The following is a 19,999-nucleotide window of genomic DNA, read 5'->3' on the forward strand; positions in this document are numbered from 1 at the left end:
GAGGGGTGGAGACAGACTTCCTGCTTTATTGACAGGGCTTCTACCTCCCAGGCCCCACACTGTAGGAATGGGCTTTGGAGCCCTGTACTTACCCCCCTGCTTGAGGTGTGATCCATCTACCTGCCAGACTAGTCCTGAGAGGACACCCATTTTCTTGCTTCCCTACTTGCCCTCAAAATGGTCCCAAGAGCCATTTCTCCCCTGAAAGCCTTGGAAGAACCTCACTTCCAATGAGTAGCACCTGAGTTAGGGGCTCCTCACTGAGGACTTTGCCTTCAGAGAAGGGGGGTGGGACTAGCCTGCTTTGCCTGCCCCAGGCACCTCAAGTGCAGCTTTGTCTCCATACATGTCACCAAAGTATAATTCTCCTCCAACTAGCCTACAGGTGCCTAAAGCCCAAGAGTTGTTTGAGAGTCATCCTATCCTGGGCGAACATAGCTGCTGCATGAGGTCTAGATTGTAGGAAGACCAGCACAGGGCCCATGGGCCTGAGAGGAGGATGCCGAACATTCTCTAGCCGATGAACTTAAGAGAGAGGACTTTCAAGAGCAAGTAAAGTCTGATTGGTCTAATTCTCATCCCTACCCCCTGACACTCAGGGGTACTTTCCTTTGCCTTTAAAATGGAGACAGGCTAGCCCAAGCTCCACACCAGATTGTTATGGAAGCAGTGGTGAGAGAACTTTGTGAACTGGCCAGTGTGACACATCAGAGCTGGTACACCACAGTTCTTCATTACTGTCATCCAATAAACAGGATTGTTCTGTGGCTCAGATGCTGGCTGCTCTTAAATGCTGTTTCCCATATGAGTACTGCTCAAAGATAACTAACTACATCTCAGAGACTGGACTCTGTGAAATGGAAGAGGAGGGTTGTCAGGGCGAATATTTGACACCCTTAACTCAGTGGCACGATGGGTGGCACTGCTTTTCAATGCCATTGGCTGAATGAGCATATTCTTGCAGGATGGTATCTGGAAGGAATCTAGACTTTCGTATGATGTGGGAAGTGAAGGACTGAATCTGTCCTTTGTTGTCCTATAAGCATTGTGCCTGCCCTGTAAGATTTAGCATACTTCTATAGCTCAGGGCTGGCAAACTTTCACTACAGCAGGGCAGATAGTAAATATTTTCAGCTTTCTGCTACAACTCTTAAAGCAGCCATAGTCAATACCTAAGGAAATTGACATTGCTATGTCCCAACAAAACTTTATTTACAAAGTCAGGCTGAGAGCCAGATTAGACCAGCTGACCTCAGCATTAGCTTATTTATGGTAGATGCTCAGCAAGAACTTGGGGAATTAATTTGTTGAAGCTAGGTGAGTAGTGGCCTCTGCTTGTCCAAATCTTGGTTTTTAACTCTGTTTACATAGGCCCAGGCCCTGTGTGCCTGCCACAGGGTCACAACGGCAAGACCCTTACCTCCTCTTAACTCCCTCCCCCAGCTCTGAGGAATCACAGGCTCATTCAAACTGGCTGCTTAATGGAGAGCAGAGATTTTTGTGCCTTCCAGGATCAGTTCCCCTCCCCCTCCCCACCCAGAGCCTTTTCCCTCCATCCCAACTTTGTGGGACACACAATTTGTAATCTCCTTAAAACCAAAGAATCGAGGTTTCTGATTCATGTAGATTAAAATCAGCTGCAACCTATTAATGGCCCAGAGCCCAAGACAGATTTTAGGAAACAAAAACACTGGACCAAATTAGACTGAACTGGCCTCTGTCTCCAGGGGAGGGAGGTGGAGTGCGAGGCTGGGGGTGGAGGAGTGGCCATGTGGTTTTAATTAATGTGGATTCTCTTCCTAAAGTTAATTCACTCAACACAAAGCATGTGTAGCACCATGGCCTGGGCCAGCCTCTGAGCCCTGCTCTCCCTGGTAGAAGCTCTGGGTCCTGTTGGGCGGCTGGGACTGGTTGTGTGTGTGTAATTAACAGGTTTCAAAGTGGTTATTTTGGAAAAGAATTTCAGTGGCGCGTTAAAATCCTTTCATCAGCCATCAGCTGGCGTCCCAAGGCCTTCAGCAAGGCCCTTGCCACTTAAGGCTTCAGAGAGTTCGGCGTTCCCAGGGTCCCCTTTGAGAACGTGGAGGCTTTTGCCATGGGTTTTATGGGACTGATGGTTGCCATGATTTTCATTATGCTGTTTCGTTACTGGGATCATAAAAATGTTTCTCTCTTCCTAGAATACCTAGTAGGATCATTAAAAAGAAAGGCCCCTGTCTTTGTAGGAGTTACCTCATATGCCCCTGCCGAGGGAAGGGGGCCAGCTTTCAGCCGAGGAAATCGTGAGGCTGGGAGAGGCTATGCTGACTTCCCATCCGAGGAAAGAGGCTGGTCTAGAATCCTGCTTGGAAACTCCCTAGTGTGTGTCTTTCTCTTCTTGGTGAATCCAGGCTATGAACAGAGTTAAGAAAGATGAAAGGAGTCTGAATTCTGCTGGCTTGGTGCTTTGGGATCCTTTCTAAGAGCAGGAGAAAAGGCCGATTTCAGAGACAGCTTCAAGCCAAATGCTGAAGTGACCAGTGGAATGTTCCAGGCCACCACAAATATCCAAAGGCCACCAGGAGGGAGCTCTCCTCTGGCGCTGGAGTGTCTCAAAGGAGAAGGGTCACTTGACACACAGAGCCAAGTTGAGCTGTGGAAAGGAGGGAAGTAGATACCAATTTCTACACACCCTAGAGATAATTTCTTCTAGCTCCAAATAGAAAACTTCTGAAACCTGGTCAGACTCCCAGAACCACCAGCAGGGTGATAGGAACTTTGGTTATGCCAGCATTATCTGATAATTTGATACCAGTCTGGATCTACTTCTATTTTGATAATGATCTTCCAGAAAACCTTCTTTCATGGAAAATATGAAAAATATTCTGGGAGAATTGCTGTTAAATTGTCTCTGACACTTAAAAACAATGCAGAACTCCAGTGCAGAGTGAGAGCAGCTGGTCTCACTCTCAGAAAGACACTTTTAAGAACTAGTCCATAACAAAGCTGTGAAGGTATGTTTAGAGACTTAGTACCAGAGAGGAGAGAGGAGGTACAGTGCAGCTGGGCTCTCATAGTTTGAATAGGGAAACTGAGGCATTTCCAAAATTACATTGCTGGCATAGGGAGTTCAGCCCATGGTTCCTGACCCTGGTACATGGTTTGGGTGCCTACACCATTTCCTGCTGGGTCACCATTCTCCCGTGGTGTTTTCATTTATTCATTCAATATTTACCGACTCCTTTCTATGCCTTAGACATTTCTAACTTTCCTCCTTTGAGGGTTTTAAAGGTGAATAAGGAGGTATGTTTCTGTGGAGCAGAAGGAAACAGACAACTGTTCCCCTCTCTTCCCCAAATTCAGGTTTTAGGAAAGCTTGGCATCCTTGGGAAATATTTATTCTTTTTGTCTGTGACTTTCAAATAAGTACCGAATATCATTATTGTAGAGATGGACTTAACCTGTGCTGCCACCACTTGAAGTCACCCCCTACTCCCAGCAGCCACGAGGGTAACATAGCCCAAAGGATTGTGGAAATCAGAGGAATTCTCTGGATGCAAGTTTAAAGGAGGGCGGGTGGGAATCAGTTCCGATGAAGGCACGCACAATGCGCGGTCCCTCTGTCTGCTTCCCATCCTCCTCCTACGGCTCTCTTGTCAGGCCTTTGCTCTTGTTTACCTCTGTGTAAATAGTTCCTTGATTATAAATCAGAGAACTTGGCACTGAGTTTTGGATTATCTGTGATCTTTAACTTTCCCAGGGCAAAAGAAATTAAGCCAGCAAACCTCTTTGTTTCTCATGGTTCAGGATCCAAGTCATCAAAGTGCTGGTCTGTGTCGAGTGAGCCAAGTCTAAGCCTACCTCTGCCTCCACTCCTACACTTGAAGCCATCAATCGTGCATGCCTTCATCCATTCATTCAACAAGTATTCAACAAGCAGCTATGTGGTAGAAGGCTCCATTCCAGATGCTGAACATACAGGGTGAAAAAGGGCAGCATTCTTTACTGTTTACATCCTACTACAGGTGACAGACAGTAACCAAACAAACATATGCAGTCATACCTAATAACCACAGAGAACTGATTCCAGGATTCCCACAGATACCACAATCCACAGATGGCATAGTGCTTGCATATAACCTATGCACAGGCTCTCACATACTTTCTATCCTCTCTACACAGTCTGTAATACCTAACACAATGTAAATGCTATGTACATAGCTGTTAGGGAATAAAGATCAGGAAAAAAGTCTGTACCTGTTTATTATGGATGTAACTTTTCTCTGAATATTTTCCATCCATGGTTGGCTGAATCCACCGAGGCAGAATCTGCCAGGAGAGAAGGTTGTGTATATAGTAGTGATAAATGCCATGAAAAATGTAACACAGGCTAAGACCCAATGGTGAGGATGCACTAGTTAGTACACAGTGGGGCCTGAAAGACCTCTGTGAAGAAGTCCCATGAGAGTGGAGACGGAATGAAGAGAGTAAGCCAGGTTCAGGGCAGGAAGTAGATTCTAGGCAGAAGGAAATAAAGGAAATAGCAAGTGCAAAAACCTGGGATGTAAAAAAGGTTGGTGCGTTTGGCTGACAACAAGGAACTGGAGCAGAATGAATGATGTGACAGCATCAGTGCATAGGTCAGAGCAGAGGGTAGGAGCCATAGAAATGACAACTTTACATTTGTTCTGAGCATCACAGATATCCTTAGAGGCTTTGGAGCAGGCACTGATGCAGCAAAGCTGAACCCTTGGAGGTTGTGGAAAGGCCTGTGAGGTGATGACCACCGACTTGTGCCCAACACTTACACAAGGCACATGGTAGTTGTACCTCAAGTAGAAGTATTTGAGAGCTGTACATTTTGCCAGGGTGAGGCCGGGACTGGGAGCTCACCACCTCTCTACCAATTAGTCAATCAGTAAGCCCAGGAAAAGGAAATGCTGCTGTTTAAGTAGCAGGGTTGGGAATCAATGAGTCATAAAATCCTCAGCCAACTGGGCCATGGCAGGCTCTGTTGCAGGGTCTCAACCTCCAGTGGGGTTGCTTGGCCCCCACCAGGGCCTCTAACACAAATACAGACCCAGCTTTTAGGGGAACTGGCTTTATTTTTAATTGATTGCATACTGTCTAGTCAGTTTTCTTCCTAGGCCTTTTCCCTTTACATAATGTCAGGCACTCCACCCAAGGAGGAGAAAGGGGAGGGGAAAGGTGTGTACTGGGGTTTCAACGGGCCTGAGACACAGTCCTCACTTTATCAGTTCACTAGCTTTTGGAACAACTGAGCCTTGTAGAACTCCATCAACCAATGCAGTAGTCACTAGCCAAGTCAAGATGAAATAAAGCTTAAAAAGTTGGTTCCAGGTGCTAGAGAGATGGCTCAGTGGTTAAGAGCACTGACTGCTCTTGCAGAGGACCCCAGTTCAGTTCCCAGTACCCCAGGCCACTAACAACAGTCCATAACTCCAGTTTCAGGGGATCCAACTTTCTTCTGGCCTCTGAGGGCATTACACAACACAGGTACACTTACATACATGCAGGCAAAACACTCATACACATAAAAATAAATACACTTTTAAGGAAAAAAAACTTCTTTAAAAAAATTGGTTCCCCAGGCTTGCCAGCCACCTGTCCAGGAGTTAATAGCCACATGGGGCTGGTGGCTCCCATACTAGACAGTCAAGACACAGAGCATCTCCTTCATGGCAGGAACTTCTGTTGAACAGTTTTACCTCTTTACAAAGCATGTGATTCCATAGGAACAGGTAAATACGCACAAAGCTTTGGGTTCTTGGCCCAGCTCCTGACAAGTGCCACCAAATGGTAGCCACTATGGCTTCCATGAATTTCCCATATGCTGCCCCGTTCTGCCTAGCTGTGTGGCAGGTGACCCAGTCCCTCTGAGCCTCCACGTTCTAACGTGTAAAATGGGGATAACAGGTACTTCTGAGTGCAGTCCCCACACTGTAACATGATCTGTATTTTTCTCAGTAATCCCAGGACCCTTGAGAACTTTCTTGTTAACCCTTAGCTGAGTGATTTAAACCAGAGTTTGGAAACTCCAGTCCTGCTTTATGTAATGGGAAGCGTAGCATATCATGGCTCAATAATGGATTCTGGAGATTGTAGCCACTGTGAAGGGCTTGACCATGGTTAGTGGTATGAAGTTTTAATAAAAATAGACAAGTCTAATCAAGAAAAATAAATAAACAAATAATTTTGATTCCAGACCTATAAAGCAAGCTACTCAGGAGGCTGCTCTACTGAGGCACAAGGATCATAAATTCAAGGCCTGCTGGGCAACATAGTGTAACCTTGTCTCAAAATAAAAGATATAAAAAAGGGCCAAGGATTCAGATCAGTAGTAGAGCACTTGCACGGTATATACAGAGCCCTGGGTTCATCCCAGTATTGAAAAGGAAAAAAAAAAAATCATTTTGACTCAAGTCAGGTGTTTAACCTGTTAAAATAGTCTAAAAAAAGAAGTCATGCCTTGGGCTGAGGAGGTGGCTCCGTTGGTAAAGTGCCTTCTGTACATACATGAAGACCTGAATTCAATCCCCAGAACGCACATACAAAAAGCCAGGCATGGTGGTGCATGTTTGTAATACTAACACTGGGGAGGTGAAGACTGGTGATCCCTAGGGCTCGCTGGCTGGTCAGCCTAGCCTACTTGGTGAGTTCCAGGCCAGTGAGAGAGGGACTCTGCTTCAAAAAAAAGGTGAATAGCATCAGAGAAATCACCCTAAGGTTTACCTTTGGTGCGTGCATGTGCACACACAGACACACACACACACACAGAGACACATACACACACACACACACACACACACACACGTCATACCTTGTGTGTCCTGCCATGGGACCCAGTTTCCCTGCTAGCCATGCTCCCTCTGAGAGTGCCTGTTAGAATTTCTCAAGCAGCCCTTCTGGTATGTTGCTCTCCTGATCAGTCTTCTCCAGATTAGTCTTTCTCACTTTGGGGTTTTTTGTTGTTGGTTTATTAACTATAGGCATTTGGTGAGTGGAAGTTAGGATTTGCCTGGGACTGGAAGGAAGTTATTTGCTGGGCCAGGATAAGGTATGGCTTAAGAGTTGGAGCTGGATCACTCCACCTGCTTCATTCATTTCAGGGGAGATTTGTTTTCTACTCCCCAATTACCTGCTAGGATTGTTACACCTGAGATCCTAGCTCCCCTGCCTTTTTTCTTTCATTTCCAATAAGAAAGACAAGGAAAAGAGGAAAGACTCAAGACTAACATACTTTACACTCCCTTAAAATTCCACACAATGAGTGATTTGCTTCAGTTTCTTAAAAAGCAGGCAGTAGAGAGCCTGTCCTAGCTGGTACAGTCTCTGCCCTGGGGAAGCATGGCAAGAATTTGGGGAGCAAATGATGTTGGGGTATTATGGAACACTCAGGGCACATGTCAACTTACTAGGTCCAACAGAACTTTCTAAATCTTTCCCTCCTTCAAACTACCACCTGCAGCTTTCTCAAGTAACACAACCCCAGACTTCCAGCTCTTTAGGCCCAAATCTTGAGCCTTGGTCCCTGTCCTCTCCAGCTACCCCCCCTTTCAAGCTGCCAGGAAGTCCTGTTGGCTCCACTGTCAAAATATACCCAGAATGCAACCAGTTCTACCAGCCCCACCCATACATCCTGGACTCAGCCGCCTGCATCTCTTCTCCAGTTAAGTGGTGCAAAAACTTCTTAATGGTCTCCCTCTTTCCATTTTCCACCAAATGATCTCCCTACTTCCAATGCTCTAAGATACATTCTCAGTGTGCTAGCCAGATCAGCTCTCATTTTTTCCCTTTCCTTCAAAGCCCTCCAAATTGGCTCAAAATAGCTCCCATCTTATTCAAAGTAGAAGCCACAGTTCTACGTGGCCACTGAAGTCCTAAATCATTCTCCCTCACCAATGCTCAGACCACCTGCTTGCACCCTTCTCCCCCTCAGCCATTCCCCTCCAGTCACATCAGCCTTGGGCCTTCTTGCTTTCCTTAGATACCTGTGTCCACCTCGGACCCTTGGCTACAAGTGCTCCCTCTGGCTAGCTTCTTCACTCAAATTTCTCTTTCTTCATGAGGCTGACCCCTGTTAATCTCAGTAACTTTCCATTAGGTCTTGTACTTCTCTGTCTCTATAACCTGATTCTGTTTTTTCCCTTTATCACTTCCTAACACAGCATATAGCTTGCTGTTTTGTAATGTCCATTGCTTCTCTGTCAGTCCATGTCTAGATCTGTAAGCTCTGTGAGGGCAGGAACCTTGGTCTCTTCAGTTCACTGCTCTCTCCAGTGCTTATAAGCATTTGCTCACAAGCTGCTCTTCTTTGCCTGTTGTGATCCACTTTTAGAGACCACAGCTGTCCAGGGAGCCTGATCTGAGGCAATGCCAGCCATTGCAATGAGGAAAAGAAAAACAAACAAAAAACACAAGCTCGGGTAATCAAGTTAGGGTAGTGGAAAGGGTTAAAACTCACAAGGGGAGGTCCCAATAACTTGATGTAATTGTGTAGTGGTTAGCCTGTGACTGCAGCCACCTCAGTTTGAATAGGTGTCCCAATATTGTAGAAACAATGGCCCAGCAAGGGGTTTGCCTTCTTTGTGGCAGGAGAGTTGGCTCAGTGGTTAAGAGCATGTACTGCTCTTGCAGAGGACCTGGGTTCGGTTCCCAGCACACACATCAGGTGGCTTACAGCCACTGGTAGTTCCAGTTCCAGGGGATTCAATGCTCTCTTCTGGCCTCTGCAGGTATCTGCATGCATGTGGTACACATAAAACTTAGGTTGGGTGGCTGGAGAGATGGCTCAGCAATTAAGAACACTGACTGTTTTTGCAGAATCCCAGCACCCACATGACAGCTAACAACTGTCTGTAACTCTAGTTCCAGGGGATCTGACAGTCTCTTCTGTCCTCCCCGGGCATTGCATGACACAGGTGCACTAACTTACATGCAGGCAATACACGTATACATGTAAAATAAAAATAGTAAAGAAAACATTAAAAAAAAAAACTTAGGTGGGCACACACATATACAAATAAGTAAATCTTTAAAAGCTGGAAAGAGAGTCTCGGATAAACCCAGTTCAGTAGAAGCAGGCCTCAAAGGGACTGGGTCCTCGCTTGTGGAAGGTCAGGGACTACCAAGGTACCTAGATGATGGTGTGACCATGAACAATGGGCAATTCATAAAGTAAAAATGAAAGAAAGAGCAAAGACTTTAAAGATCTGGATCAAATTCTTCAGGCTAGCAACTCTCAAATGTTTTGAGAGAAACAGCTTCTTTGTGCTCTTAAATTTTGCTGAAGACAAGTAAAGACCCAAAGAGCCTTTGTTTATATAGTTTTTATCTATTGGTAAATCCTAGAGTGACCAGTCTCCAGGATGGCCCCCCACAACAACCCTCCTAGAACTCATGCCTTGTGTGTTCTCACCCATCCTGAACCAGGACCAGTCTGAGTCACAGACAGATAATGACATAAGTGATGGTGTGTAATTCAGATGTTGGGTCATAAAAGGGCCTGCAGGTTCTAGCTGGTCTCTTCTGTTCACTCTGAGGAAATTCAGTTGCTGTGTTTTGAGTGCATTGAGAACATACATGGAGAAAAACCACAGCCTGATGTCAACAGCCAGCAATTGGCCAACCTGTGAGTGGAGCTCCCAGGCAGATCCTTCCACCCTGGTGCAGCCTTCCTGTATAGTTACAACCGCCAGAGAGACCCTGACCCATCCACACAACGTCTGAACTCCTGGATCTCAGGAATTGTGGGAGAGAACAAATGAGTCTTGTTGCATTAATCCCATAGGCTGGGGGTACTTTGCCATGCAACAATATATAATTCAATAATTTATATTATTAGGAATTAAAATAGAAAAATAATGTCAGTGCACTTATATTCATTCATTTATATGAACACATTTAATAGTCATTTCTTAAAAATTAATTCTTTAAAAAATTAAAAACAACAGATTTTATTGTAGAAACAACTACTTAGTAAAACAAAACAAAACCTTAGTGAGAAGAGTGACAGCATTGTACATTTTTGCAAATCTCTTTAATGTCTGGCTTAATAGAAGACAGCTGGGTTCTCATATCTACTTCTGTATTCAATCAGCTGTAATAATGTTGTTTTGGTGAAGCATGTGAAGGAAACCCAGCCTCCCCTCCGAAGACACATTGTTGGAAGACTGAGGACTACTTTAATGGCCTTTCCAGATAATTACGGATCTTCTTTGACATGATACCAAAGCTCAACTAATGACAGTTTACTAAAGGTTATTTGCAATGTGGAGTCTGAAACTGTATCAGTGAACTTTTTGTACTTGAGTATATTAAAACCATCGGGTCCAGCTCATACTCGGATACTCGGAATAAGTCTTTTGGATATGCATAATAATGCTATGCATGGGTCATTTGGAAAATACTACTTCGTTAAGTTTTTTATTACCATCACTGTTGATTTAATCAAAAACGCCTATGAATGATAGGGATGTGTTAAGCTCATGATAGCAGATAAATTTTCAAAAAATCTAATTTTTGTTCCAAGCTTCTATTATGGCCATCAATACTGTCAATTATCTTTCTTGATATGACAGTCTCAGTGATGGTGGTGGTAGTGTTTCATTTTTCAGAAAATGTCTTCCAAGTCCAAAAAACCATGGTTATTTGCTCCTTTTGAGTTAGCATAGCATTCTCTGAAAGTGCTTCTCATAACGTACGTGCTTCCTAAGATAGCAGCTCATGGTAGGATGCACCAGCAATGCCCCATACCTCCTCCAACTCGTTACACAGAATAGTAAACAAGGGCGCTACAAGGCTTTTTAAGATTCATGATTTTGATTGCTTCATCTGGAACATTTTGAAATGAAGCTGACCTTTTTCTCCCCCTCCCCCCGAAATTTTGTATTAATAATGATTACTGTGACAGCCAATAGTCTGATGCCAGCAAGTTTACCCAAATGTCAACACGATGAAGAAGGAAATAACATCTTAGTATTATTATGAAAATGGTTGTGCCCTTGCAGACACCCTGCTAGGGTCTCAAGGATTGCAATGTCCCCCAGCCTCACCATGAGAATCACTGCTTTAGGGAAATAGGTGCTACTGCATTCCTTGTCGCATTTCAAGGTGACTGCTATGTGCTAAGACATGCATGTACTAGGTTTTTGTACACAACTGTAATAGCTACCACTTGTATAAGCTAGAAAATTCATCACTAGACAGCAGCTTATTCCTGTGGCTAGACTAAATGTGAAAAATATTCCTTATTTAAGGGAGATTAGTGTAATGCTTTTGCTTGTCTCACTTGTAAGTCTGAGAAATTCCTCCAGTTATCAGTGTTGAATAAATAGGGTCAATGAGGAAGCTGACACCTGTGCCTTTCCTATGTAGCCCTGACCAGGAGCTGGAAGGAACCCTACTGCTTTGAAACTAGGGTTATCTGATGAGCAGTAAAACTCAGATGCAGAAGATCCCCTTTTCAAAGCAGCCGGGTTCCTTCCAGCTCTGGGCCAGAGTGGGCAAAGTTCTCAGGCCAGCAGTACCCACAGGATGCATCTAGAGAGCAGAGGCTCTAGATGAGTGGGTTGCATGTGTTCAGATGGCAAAGGCTCTTGTGAGTTCTTCATTGCTGTGGAAGGGCTAGGTCCTCTCCTCTTCTACAGGGCATCAGGTTTCCTACCACACAGCAGGGAGGTGGTGTTTCCATTCTTGTTCAGTTTAGCTGGCAGAAATTCAGAGTAGGCTTGAACCCCTACCCTGACTAGGCTGGGTTAGGTGGTGAGCGATCGCCTGGCTGTTCTGTCTGAGATCAGGCAGGAGTCTGCAGGCAGGCAGGAGCATCAAGTGACTGTGTCCTGAACCCTGGGAACTGGAGACTTTTCCACATCTGTTTGCCTGGTTGGGGGCAAAAGGAAATCACCAAAACCTTCGAACAAGGGGCCAGAGCTAGGAGACAAAGCCTTAAGCCACCAATGACCTTGGGTCATATGAGTACCCCATGGTCCTCCTCTGTCCCCTTTCATCCCCTCATGTCTCCGACACCCAGCCTTTTCATCCTCCTCCAGGTCAACAGAATCAGGTTGATGTGAGATGACTAGAAAGCTTATCAAATGAAGGCAGACACGGGTGTTTGAAAAGTCCTTCCTGCGGAAGCCCGTTGAATAAAGTGTGCAGCGTGGCTAAGGCTAGCATCCTACCCTGGCTATAGCTCTGCCCTGGAGCTCTTTCTCTCTCCTTTTCCTCTTTTTCTGCTTTGGGATCCCTTGAGTTCTATGAGAAACAGTCACCAAAGCAAACCATTCAAAGACTTAAGGATTTAGGGGAAGACAGGAGATGTGACATCCTAAGCCAGATAGTGGCCCTTTATGCTAGAGTCCAGGAACCACTATTCAGAGGCATCTAGAAGCTTCCATGGCATATTACCATCCCATGGTGTGCTGGAACCAATTACTACAGACTTGTAAGAACTGATTGCTTGTAAGACCACACCTTGTCCCGCCTTCACAGTCACGGTGACATGGTAGTTTGAGTTGACAGTGGTGGGACTATTTGTACCACAGATATTGGCAAACTACAAACCAGACTCCCACCCTTGCTGGCTGTTAGGAATTTACCAGCCCACTAGTGCCTGCACTGTAGCAATTATCACTCCAAATATGATTCTCATAGCAATTACATTGGAATTTTCTAGGGAGATGAGGTGGGATTGGAATATTGTTGTTTAACATTTAGATTTCCTGGCCATCCTGAATTAAGTAAGCCTGGTTCTCTGGAGGCAGAGCCTGGAGAAAAGCTCTTTGAGCAAAGCCCTAAGGCTATTAATAAATTCAATAAAATTTGAGACTCCAGGCTTAGGGAGTGGGAGAGAAGAGTGGGTGTGCATCTGGCTCTTGGCATCTGGAATAAACAACTGGCGTCAGTCCCACTTGGCCTGAGAATGGGCAGCTGTTTTCCCTCGAGATATAACTCCATGACAGGAGAAGGAGGTGGGAACTCTGGGGTCCCAGCTACTCCCTGACACACAACTGGCTCTGGGTTGGATCTCAAGATGTCTCCACTTTGCAGCCTTAAGACTCTGCCCCAAGACAGCTTGAGCACATACCTCGATGTATTCACTCTCATGAAGTTCTGACTGTTCATCCCATTGGTGGAACCAGTGGAGCACAGGGAGAGCCCTCAGCCAAAGTTCAACACTATACTGCTCAGGACAGCACTTTCTTTCAGATGTGTACAGGCAGAATCTAGAACTTTCACAATCAGAATCTAGAACTTTGTAAAGCAAAGACCTTGTTGACTTCCTCCCACTGAGCTAGGAAAAGAAGGTACATTAAGGCAGGAAAAAGGGAAGGAAGGGAGGAAGGAAGGAAGGGAGGAAGGAAGGAAGGGAGAAGGAAGGGAGGGAGGAAGGAAGGAAGGAGGAAGGAAGGAAGGAGGAAGGAAGAAAGGAAGGAGGAAGGAAGGAGGAAGGGAGGGAGGGAGGAAGGAAGGAAGGAAGGAAGAAAGGAGGAAGGAGGGGGGGAGGGAGGGAGGAAGGTAGGAAGAAAGGAAGGAAGGAAGGAAGGAAGGGAGGAAGGAAGGAAGGGCGAAGGAAGGGAGGGAGGAAGGAAGGAAGGAGGAAGGAAGGAAGGAGGAAGGAAGAAAGGAAGGAGGAAGGAAGGAGGAAGGGAGGGAGGGAGGAAGGAAGGAAGGAAGGAAGGAAGGAGGAAGGAGGGAGGGAGGGAGGGAGGAAGGAAGGAAGAAAGGAAGGAAGGAAGGAAGGAAGGGAGGAAGGAAGGAAGGGAGGCTGGTGGGATGGCTCACCGAGTAAAGGACCAAGCCTGATGAAAGAAGAGAGACAAATCTTTCTGTCCCCAGATGTGAAACACAAAGCATGTGGGGAGCCCAGCTCAGCTTTAGACTCATTTTGCACCTGTCTGAGGCAGCAGTTCAGATTAATCTTTTCTGAAAGCTTGACTGTTTTGCAACAGTCTTGGAAAAACAAAAACCTGGCCAGATAATGTGAATACGGAGCTAGCACATGGAAGAGCTGGGTTTTGGACCCCCAACTTATGTGACTAAAAAGCCAACATGGTTTCCTCCCAAAAAATACAATATTTTTCTACATATATTGGGAGCCCAGTAGAGTTCTTACTAGGCAACTGAAGCCATGATACTGGACATAGTTCAAACTATCAGAGCCACCTATATCCAATGCAAATTCAGAAACCATAATCCGAAACCACATGTAAAAATTTCAGTCACAGGCTACTAAATTGTTCATCATTAGATTATTGGCTGTTAGATTATGCACTAGAATGAAGAACTGCGCGTCAACATGTGTATGCATGTACCCCAGGCACTCCCTGTTAGCAGGCATTTAAGCTTGCAGTGGTTCCTGAGCATACCTTGTTTGTTTATCTTAACTACTCAGGGATGTTAGTAAACATAGAACTTCATCAAATAAGAGGTAGACAAGTCCAAACGACCTACTTGAGGAAAACAGGATATGATCTCAAGTGTTTTACAGGTTTGTTTGTTTTTTTTGTATCCCAAAACTTCCTCACTCCAGGACCTATCTCCACTTTGAAATCATTCATTCAGGGCTGGGGATATAGCTTAGTGGTAGAGCACTTGCCTAACATGTTCAAGGTCCTGGGTTCAGTTCCCAGTACTGCAAAGAAAGAAAGAGAGAGACAGAGACCGACAGAGAGAAAAAGAAATCACTCATTCAGCAAATACATAGTGATGACTGTTAGATTGCTCAGATCTGCATAGACAGAATAATGAGAGGTCACAGGCAAACACCATAGCTGGAATATGGGGAAAATTCAGAAATGTGGCTTCATTCACATGAACTGTATCAGGAAATAGATATTAAATAAGTATAAAGATAACTGCGATTAGACATTCTCTTAAGAAAGGGCAGTGGCCTTGTAAGATTAGCACTGAAAGAACTTCGTGGAGACCTTGCTGTGATGCAGGTTTGGCTGGTTTTAGCGGCATGAAGTCAAGGTTAGAGGATATTGAGAGTTCTCTGTGGGTATTGGAAGGGAGAAGCCAGTGTGGGGTCAGCAGTCTAGAAATGACTGCAGCCCTCCACCTGGATAAGATCATTTAGGATGGAGAGTAAGAATGGAGATGGGGCTGAGGTTTCCCTTGGCTCTCCAGGACCCCCAGAACTCCTACCTCCTGTTTCCCATAAGGCAGTTAGGATATCTATGGGCTAATGAGTAAATTGAACTTGGCTCCAGAATTTGAACAGTTGGCCTTGCTATTCAACTTAATACTTTCTCTTTCTTACTCAACCCTGTCCTTTGCCCCTTAACGGTTCTAAGTGGGAAAGTGCTAGAGAGAATGGGGTAGGTTCATACAGAGGCACAAAGGATGCTTAACCAGGATCTCTTTGAGATGTATTATGGAATAGAGGCAATAGGAAGTCTCCAGTCTGGAGTTTCAGGTGACATAAAATGTTTGGGTGGATTCCCTTGGGAGGGAGGACATTTGGGATTGAGGCTGTCACCTGTTCCCTTCATATTGTTCTCACAGAGGCTTCTTTCTCCAAACTGTTCAGAGAAGTTCCTTGGGCACTAGAAGACATGCTCTGATCATTATATTAGCTAAAATTTATTAAGGACTTACTAAATACAGGTCCAAAACCAGACCTCACCCACCCCAAGGCCAGTTACTGTTATTCCGTGGGTAAGGTCCCTGTGAGTTGGCTGCTCAAGGGTAGGTTGGGATTTAAACATGTGGAGGATGAGAGAAGTAATCTGAGTATTTCTTCTGTTTTGGTTTGCTGTTTTAAAAGCATAAAATGCCTGGTGGTGTGGTGCCTGCCTTTAATCCTTGGAAAGCAGAGGCAGGCAGATCTCTGTGAAATGGAGACCATCTTGGTTTACATAGTGAGTTCCAGGCTCTCTGGGACTAGGGAGACCTTGTTTAAAAAAACAAGCCGGGCATGGTGGCACATACCTTTAATCCCACCACTCGGGAGGCAGAGGCAGACGGATCTCTGTGAGTTCAAGGACAGCCTGGTCTACATAGTGAGTCCCAGGACAGCTGGGGCTACAGAGAGACCCTGTCTCAAAAAGACCAAAACAAAAAACAAAATTTAAACGCACCCTACTCTCCTACTCTGATTCTTTGAGGTACAGCTTAGCTTTGGCTAAATTGGGCTTTGTTCTAAGGTTGGGCAGCCCAGGTTAAACATGTGGTTACTAGTTTCAGACAAGATGGGAGTTACGTGTGGGGACAGCTCCTGTCTCTTGAGGAAGAATATGAAAAATACCTTCTGAATTCCAGGATGGACTTGAAGGTATACTTTTGTCAGGCCAAACTTCTTAGGCAGTCTTGAAGGGACAAGCAGGAGACTATGGAAGGTTCCTGTAGCATGTCTGAGATGTGTGGATTCTTCACTCTGAAACAGAACCTTCATGAAGTTCTGTAATCCTCCTTGTAACTCAGAGGCTGGGCCACCCTCTGTAAAACAACCCAGGGCCATCTGATTTGAAGCATGTACCGGCTCGTGTGTGGAAGACAGTAATTACCTCCAATTCCAGTTAGGAAAGCTGAAACCTGCCTTTTTCATGCCTCAAACAATTATCGAAGTGCCTTTTGAAGCTCTGGATAGAAGAGAAAAGCAAAACAAACCAGAGCCAATTAGAGCCTGGGATTTGAGGGTGGCTTAGAATTGTGCAGTGGGACTTGGGAGGAGCTGTGGGAGCAGGTCAGAGGTCACCCCAAAGCTCCAGCTGCCAACCAACTGTGCCTGTGCCAAAAGAGCCATTACTTTGCATTTAGAATCAAGGCCTGCGCTCAGGCTGGGGAACGTTTTGCAGGAACAGCCTCTGCATGACTGTTGAAGAAGGCTCCCTGATTAGATAAGGCCTGGAATGTGTTTGATGTTGTGCAAAACAGTTCTCTGACAGCTTTCCTAACTTGCCATCCTCCGAATAGTTGTCCTCAGCTGAAACTCAGTGAGAGAAACTCAACCACAGAGAACTCTCACTTAGGGGCTCACCTTGGAGGAAATTATGTATGTGTGTGCCATTGGGAGCTAAGGTTCTCGGGCCCTGGACCTCTTCTGGGTTTGGGAGGCAGAAAGCAGAATACCTTGCATGAGGCCCAAGGGAAGCAAGTGGCCTTAGGGGAGGGAGGGAAGCCAGAGGGCAAATATTTATTTTTAGAACCCAAGGACAGTTCCCTGGCATTCATTGCTGGGCCACAAAATGCAGTGTGGTGAGTTGGGGCACAGGTTAGAGAGGTCTCAGCCAAGATCTATTCTTGAGAGGGATTGTCTGGGGAAATCATTTTGAGTTAATAGATTCAGATCGCCTGTCAAGGCAAGATAGTACCATCTAGGAAGTTCCCTTTTGAGTTTGGGCACCAAATAGCCCATAGAGGAACCACTCTTCCTTATGATTCCTAACTCACACTGTGTAGAGGGGCTTTCTTTTGATCCTAACATAAGTGCTCAGCTCTCCATCTGCCTGTCGTTTACCTACTTAACATTGTGTCATGATGTCTGCCTTCCACTATAAGAAATAGCCTTGAAGGGAATATGCCTATAGAAAGAACATTAAAGGACCATGAGTAGGAATGTGTCTGTACTAAGATGGAGTAAATACTTCTGGTGGTATTGAAATGACTGCTTCTCTGGCTGGGAGAGAAGAGGTTCACATCCTGCTTTCTTTTTGGATAGCAGCTGATGTATCCCAGCTTTACTGTTTTAGGGCTGTGCTCGGTGTACCAGCTCCTCCCTCCAGCCCTACATGGGAAGTGCTGTTGTTTTGGATGAGGACATGGAGGCAGAGAAAGGTCCGTAAGCTGGCTAAGGACACTGGGAGTGAGGGGTTCACAGAGAGAGCAGCTGTCATGATTCAGAAGTGACTTAGACATAGCAAAGTTCTAAACTATGCTTGCAATTTCTAAATTAAACCTTTTACAGCTCCCATAGCTGACTGAGAGATGACCAATGCAGAGAAAGAAAACTATATGGACCCCGTAAACCCTGACCGGGTCGCAGTGGGGGCCTCACTCCTGCTCACTCCTCAGAAGACTGTGACAAGGGAAAAACTAGAGGCAGGTTGAGAGTTCCACACTCACTGCTCTGGTATGTAGACAGGTAAACATGCCCACAGGCTAAAGCTGCTTTTAAATAACGTGTACCTAACAGATCCAAGGCACATGATTAGGGAATGTTCTGGATACATTCTTTTGAGATTTTAGAACTGAGTTAACTGAAGAGAACATTCTTTTGAGATTTTAGAACCGAGTTAACTGAGGAGAATGCTCATCTTTTCCTGCAAACTATTCCACGTGGTCCTTCCTCAGGAGGATTCCAGTCTCCCTGTGTCAGCAACTTACCCCACAAGGCAGTTTTTTCTGCATTCTAGCAGGGAGCAGACACCTGCAGCTCTGGAGTCTTTGTGTGTTTCTGTTTACTCAAGATACTAGTGCAAGGCCCAAGGCTGTCCTTCAGCAGTATACTGTTTGCCTACCATGCATGATGCCCTGGGTTTGACACCCCCTCCCACACACATATGCCAAAGAGAAAAACTATGAAGACGATAAAGACAACAATGAAGATGGAGGAGGAGGAAGAGGAAGGTGAGTCTGTAGTTCTTTAGAATCAATCATATACGTGGTGTGGTGGCTCCTACCTATAATCCCGGTACTCAGAGACAGAGGCTGGAGGATCATGAGCTCAAGACCACAGTAAGACACTGTCTGAAATGTGCTTTCCCAATGTTTTCTCTAAAGTGGATCCCAAATACACCTAGCAGGGACCACCAGCTACTTAGCTGACCCTCTGCCAGACCAAGGCTACCCATGGAAAGGGATCTTGACTTTTCCACTTGAGGTCTGTGACAGGTAGAGTAACAGCTTCCTATTAAAATTTCTGGAACATGTGACTATGTCATACAACAAGAGAAAATTAAGGTGGCAGATGACTAGTAATAATCAGATACAAAGAGATTAAAGACACATGTACAAATGTGTTAGTAGCATTAAAAATGTAGGAAACAGCATATTTTAAAATGGAAATGGATATCTTTAAAGGATAAAAACTCATTCAATTTTAATGTCTTACAGGGCTTATACTGAGTTCAATATTATATGACTGTATTAATTCAACTGTGAACCTAAAAATTTACAGCCACCTTTGAAAGAGATGTATCCTTGCTCTGGAATGTGTTACTGAATAGGTTAAAGCTGTAATGGAAAAAAAAAAAAAGATTTCAAGCCAGTTGACTTGAGAATAAGGACATGATCCTGGATTATCCATATGGTCCCTTATAGACAGAAGAATCCATGCCAGAGTGATATAATGTAAGAAAGAGTCAATGGGTCTTTGTTGGCTTTAAGGTGGAAGGGGTCATGAGCCAAGACTTTGGGCATCCTCTAGAACATGGCAAAGGTAAGACAGTGGGTTCTCCTCCGGACTCTCCTAAAAAGGAATGCAGTCCTAACAGTGACTTGACTATAGCCCAGGGTCTGACTTTTGACCTTCAAAAGTATAAAATAATAAATTCGTATATTTCAATGGCAATGTTTTTCACATCTACTAATTATTAAGGAGCAAATTTTTATGCTTTGAAGTATTTTTTTAATCATTAAAAAAAATTTTTAATAACTACATGATTAGAAGAAGCATTTCACTACAGCTTTAACATATTCAGTAACATACTCCAGAGCAAGAATACATCTCTTTCACAAGTGGGTGCAAGTTTCTAGGTTCACAGTTAATACAGTTATACAATATTGTACTCAGTATAAGCCCTGTAAGACATAAAATTGAATGAGTTTTTAACCTTTAAAAAAGATCTCCATTTCATTTTAGAATATATTGTTCCTTGCAGAAAGACTCATTGTTTTTGCTACTAAAGCTGAGATGTTGGCACATGCATCTCTAATCTGTGTCTGATTATTACTAGTCCTAATCGGTTGCACTTGGATTCTTGGCGCCTGTGCATGTCGATAAAGTCATGAGGTAGATTTCAGTGGTATTGTTTATCACCTCATGGTATAAATT

This window comes from Nannospalax galili, unplaced genomic scaffold (genome assembly GCF_000622305.1).
Source record: "Nannospalax galili isolate Female #2095 unplaced genomic scaffold, S.galili_v1.0 scaffold285, whole genome shotgun sequence".
Taxonomy (NCBI): Eukaryota; Metazoa; Chordata; class Mammalia; order Rodentia; family Spalacidae; genus Nannospalax; species Nannospalax galili.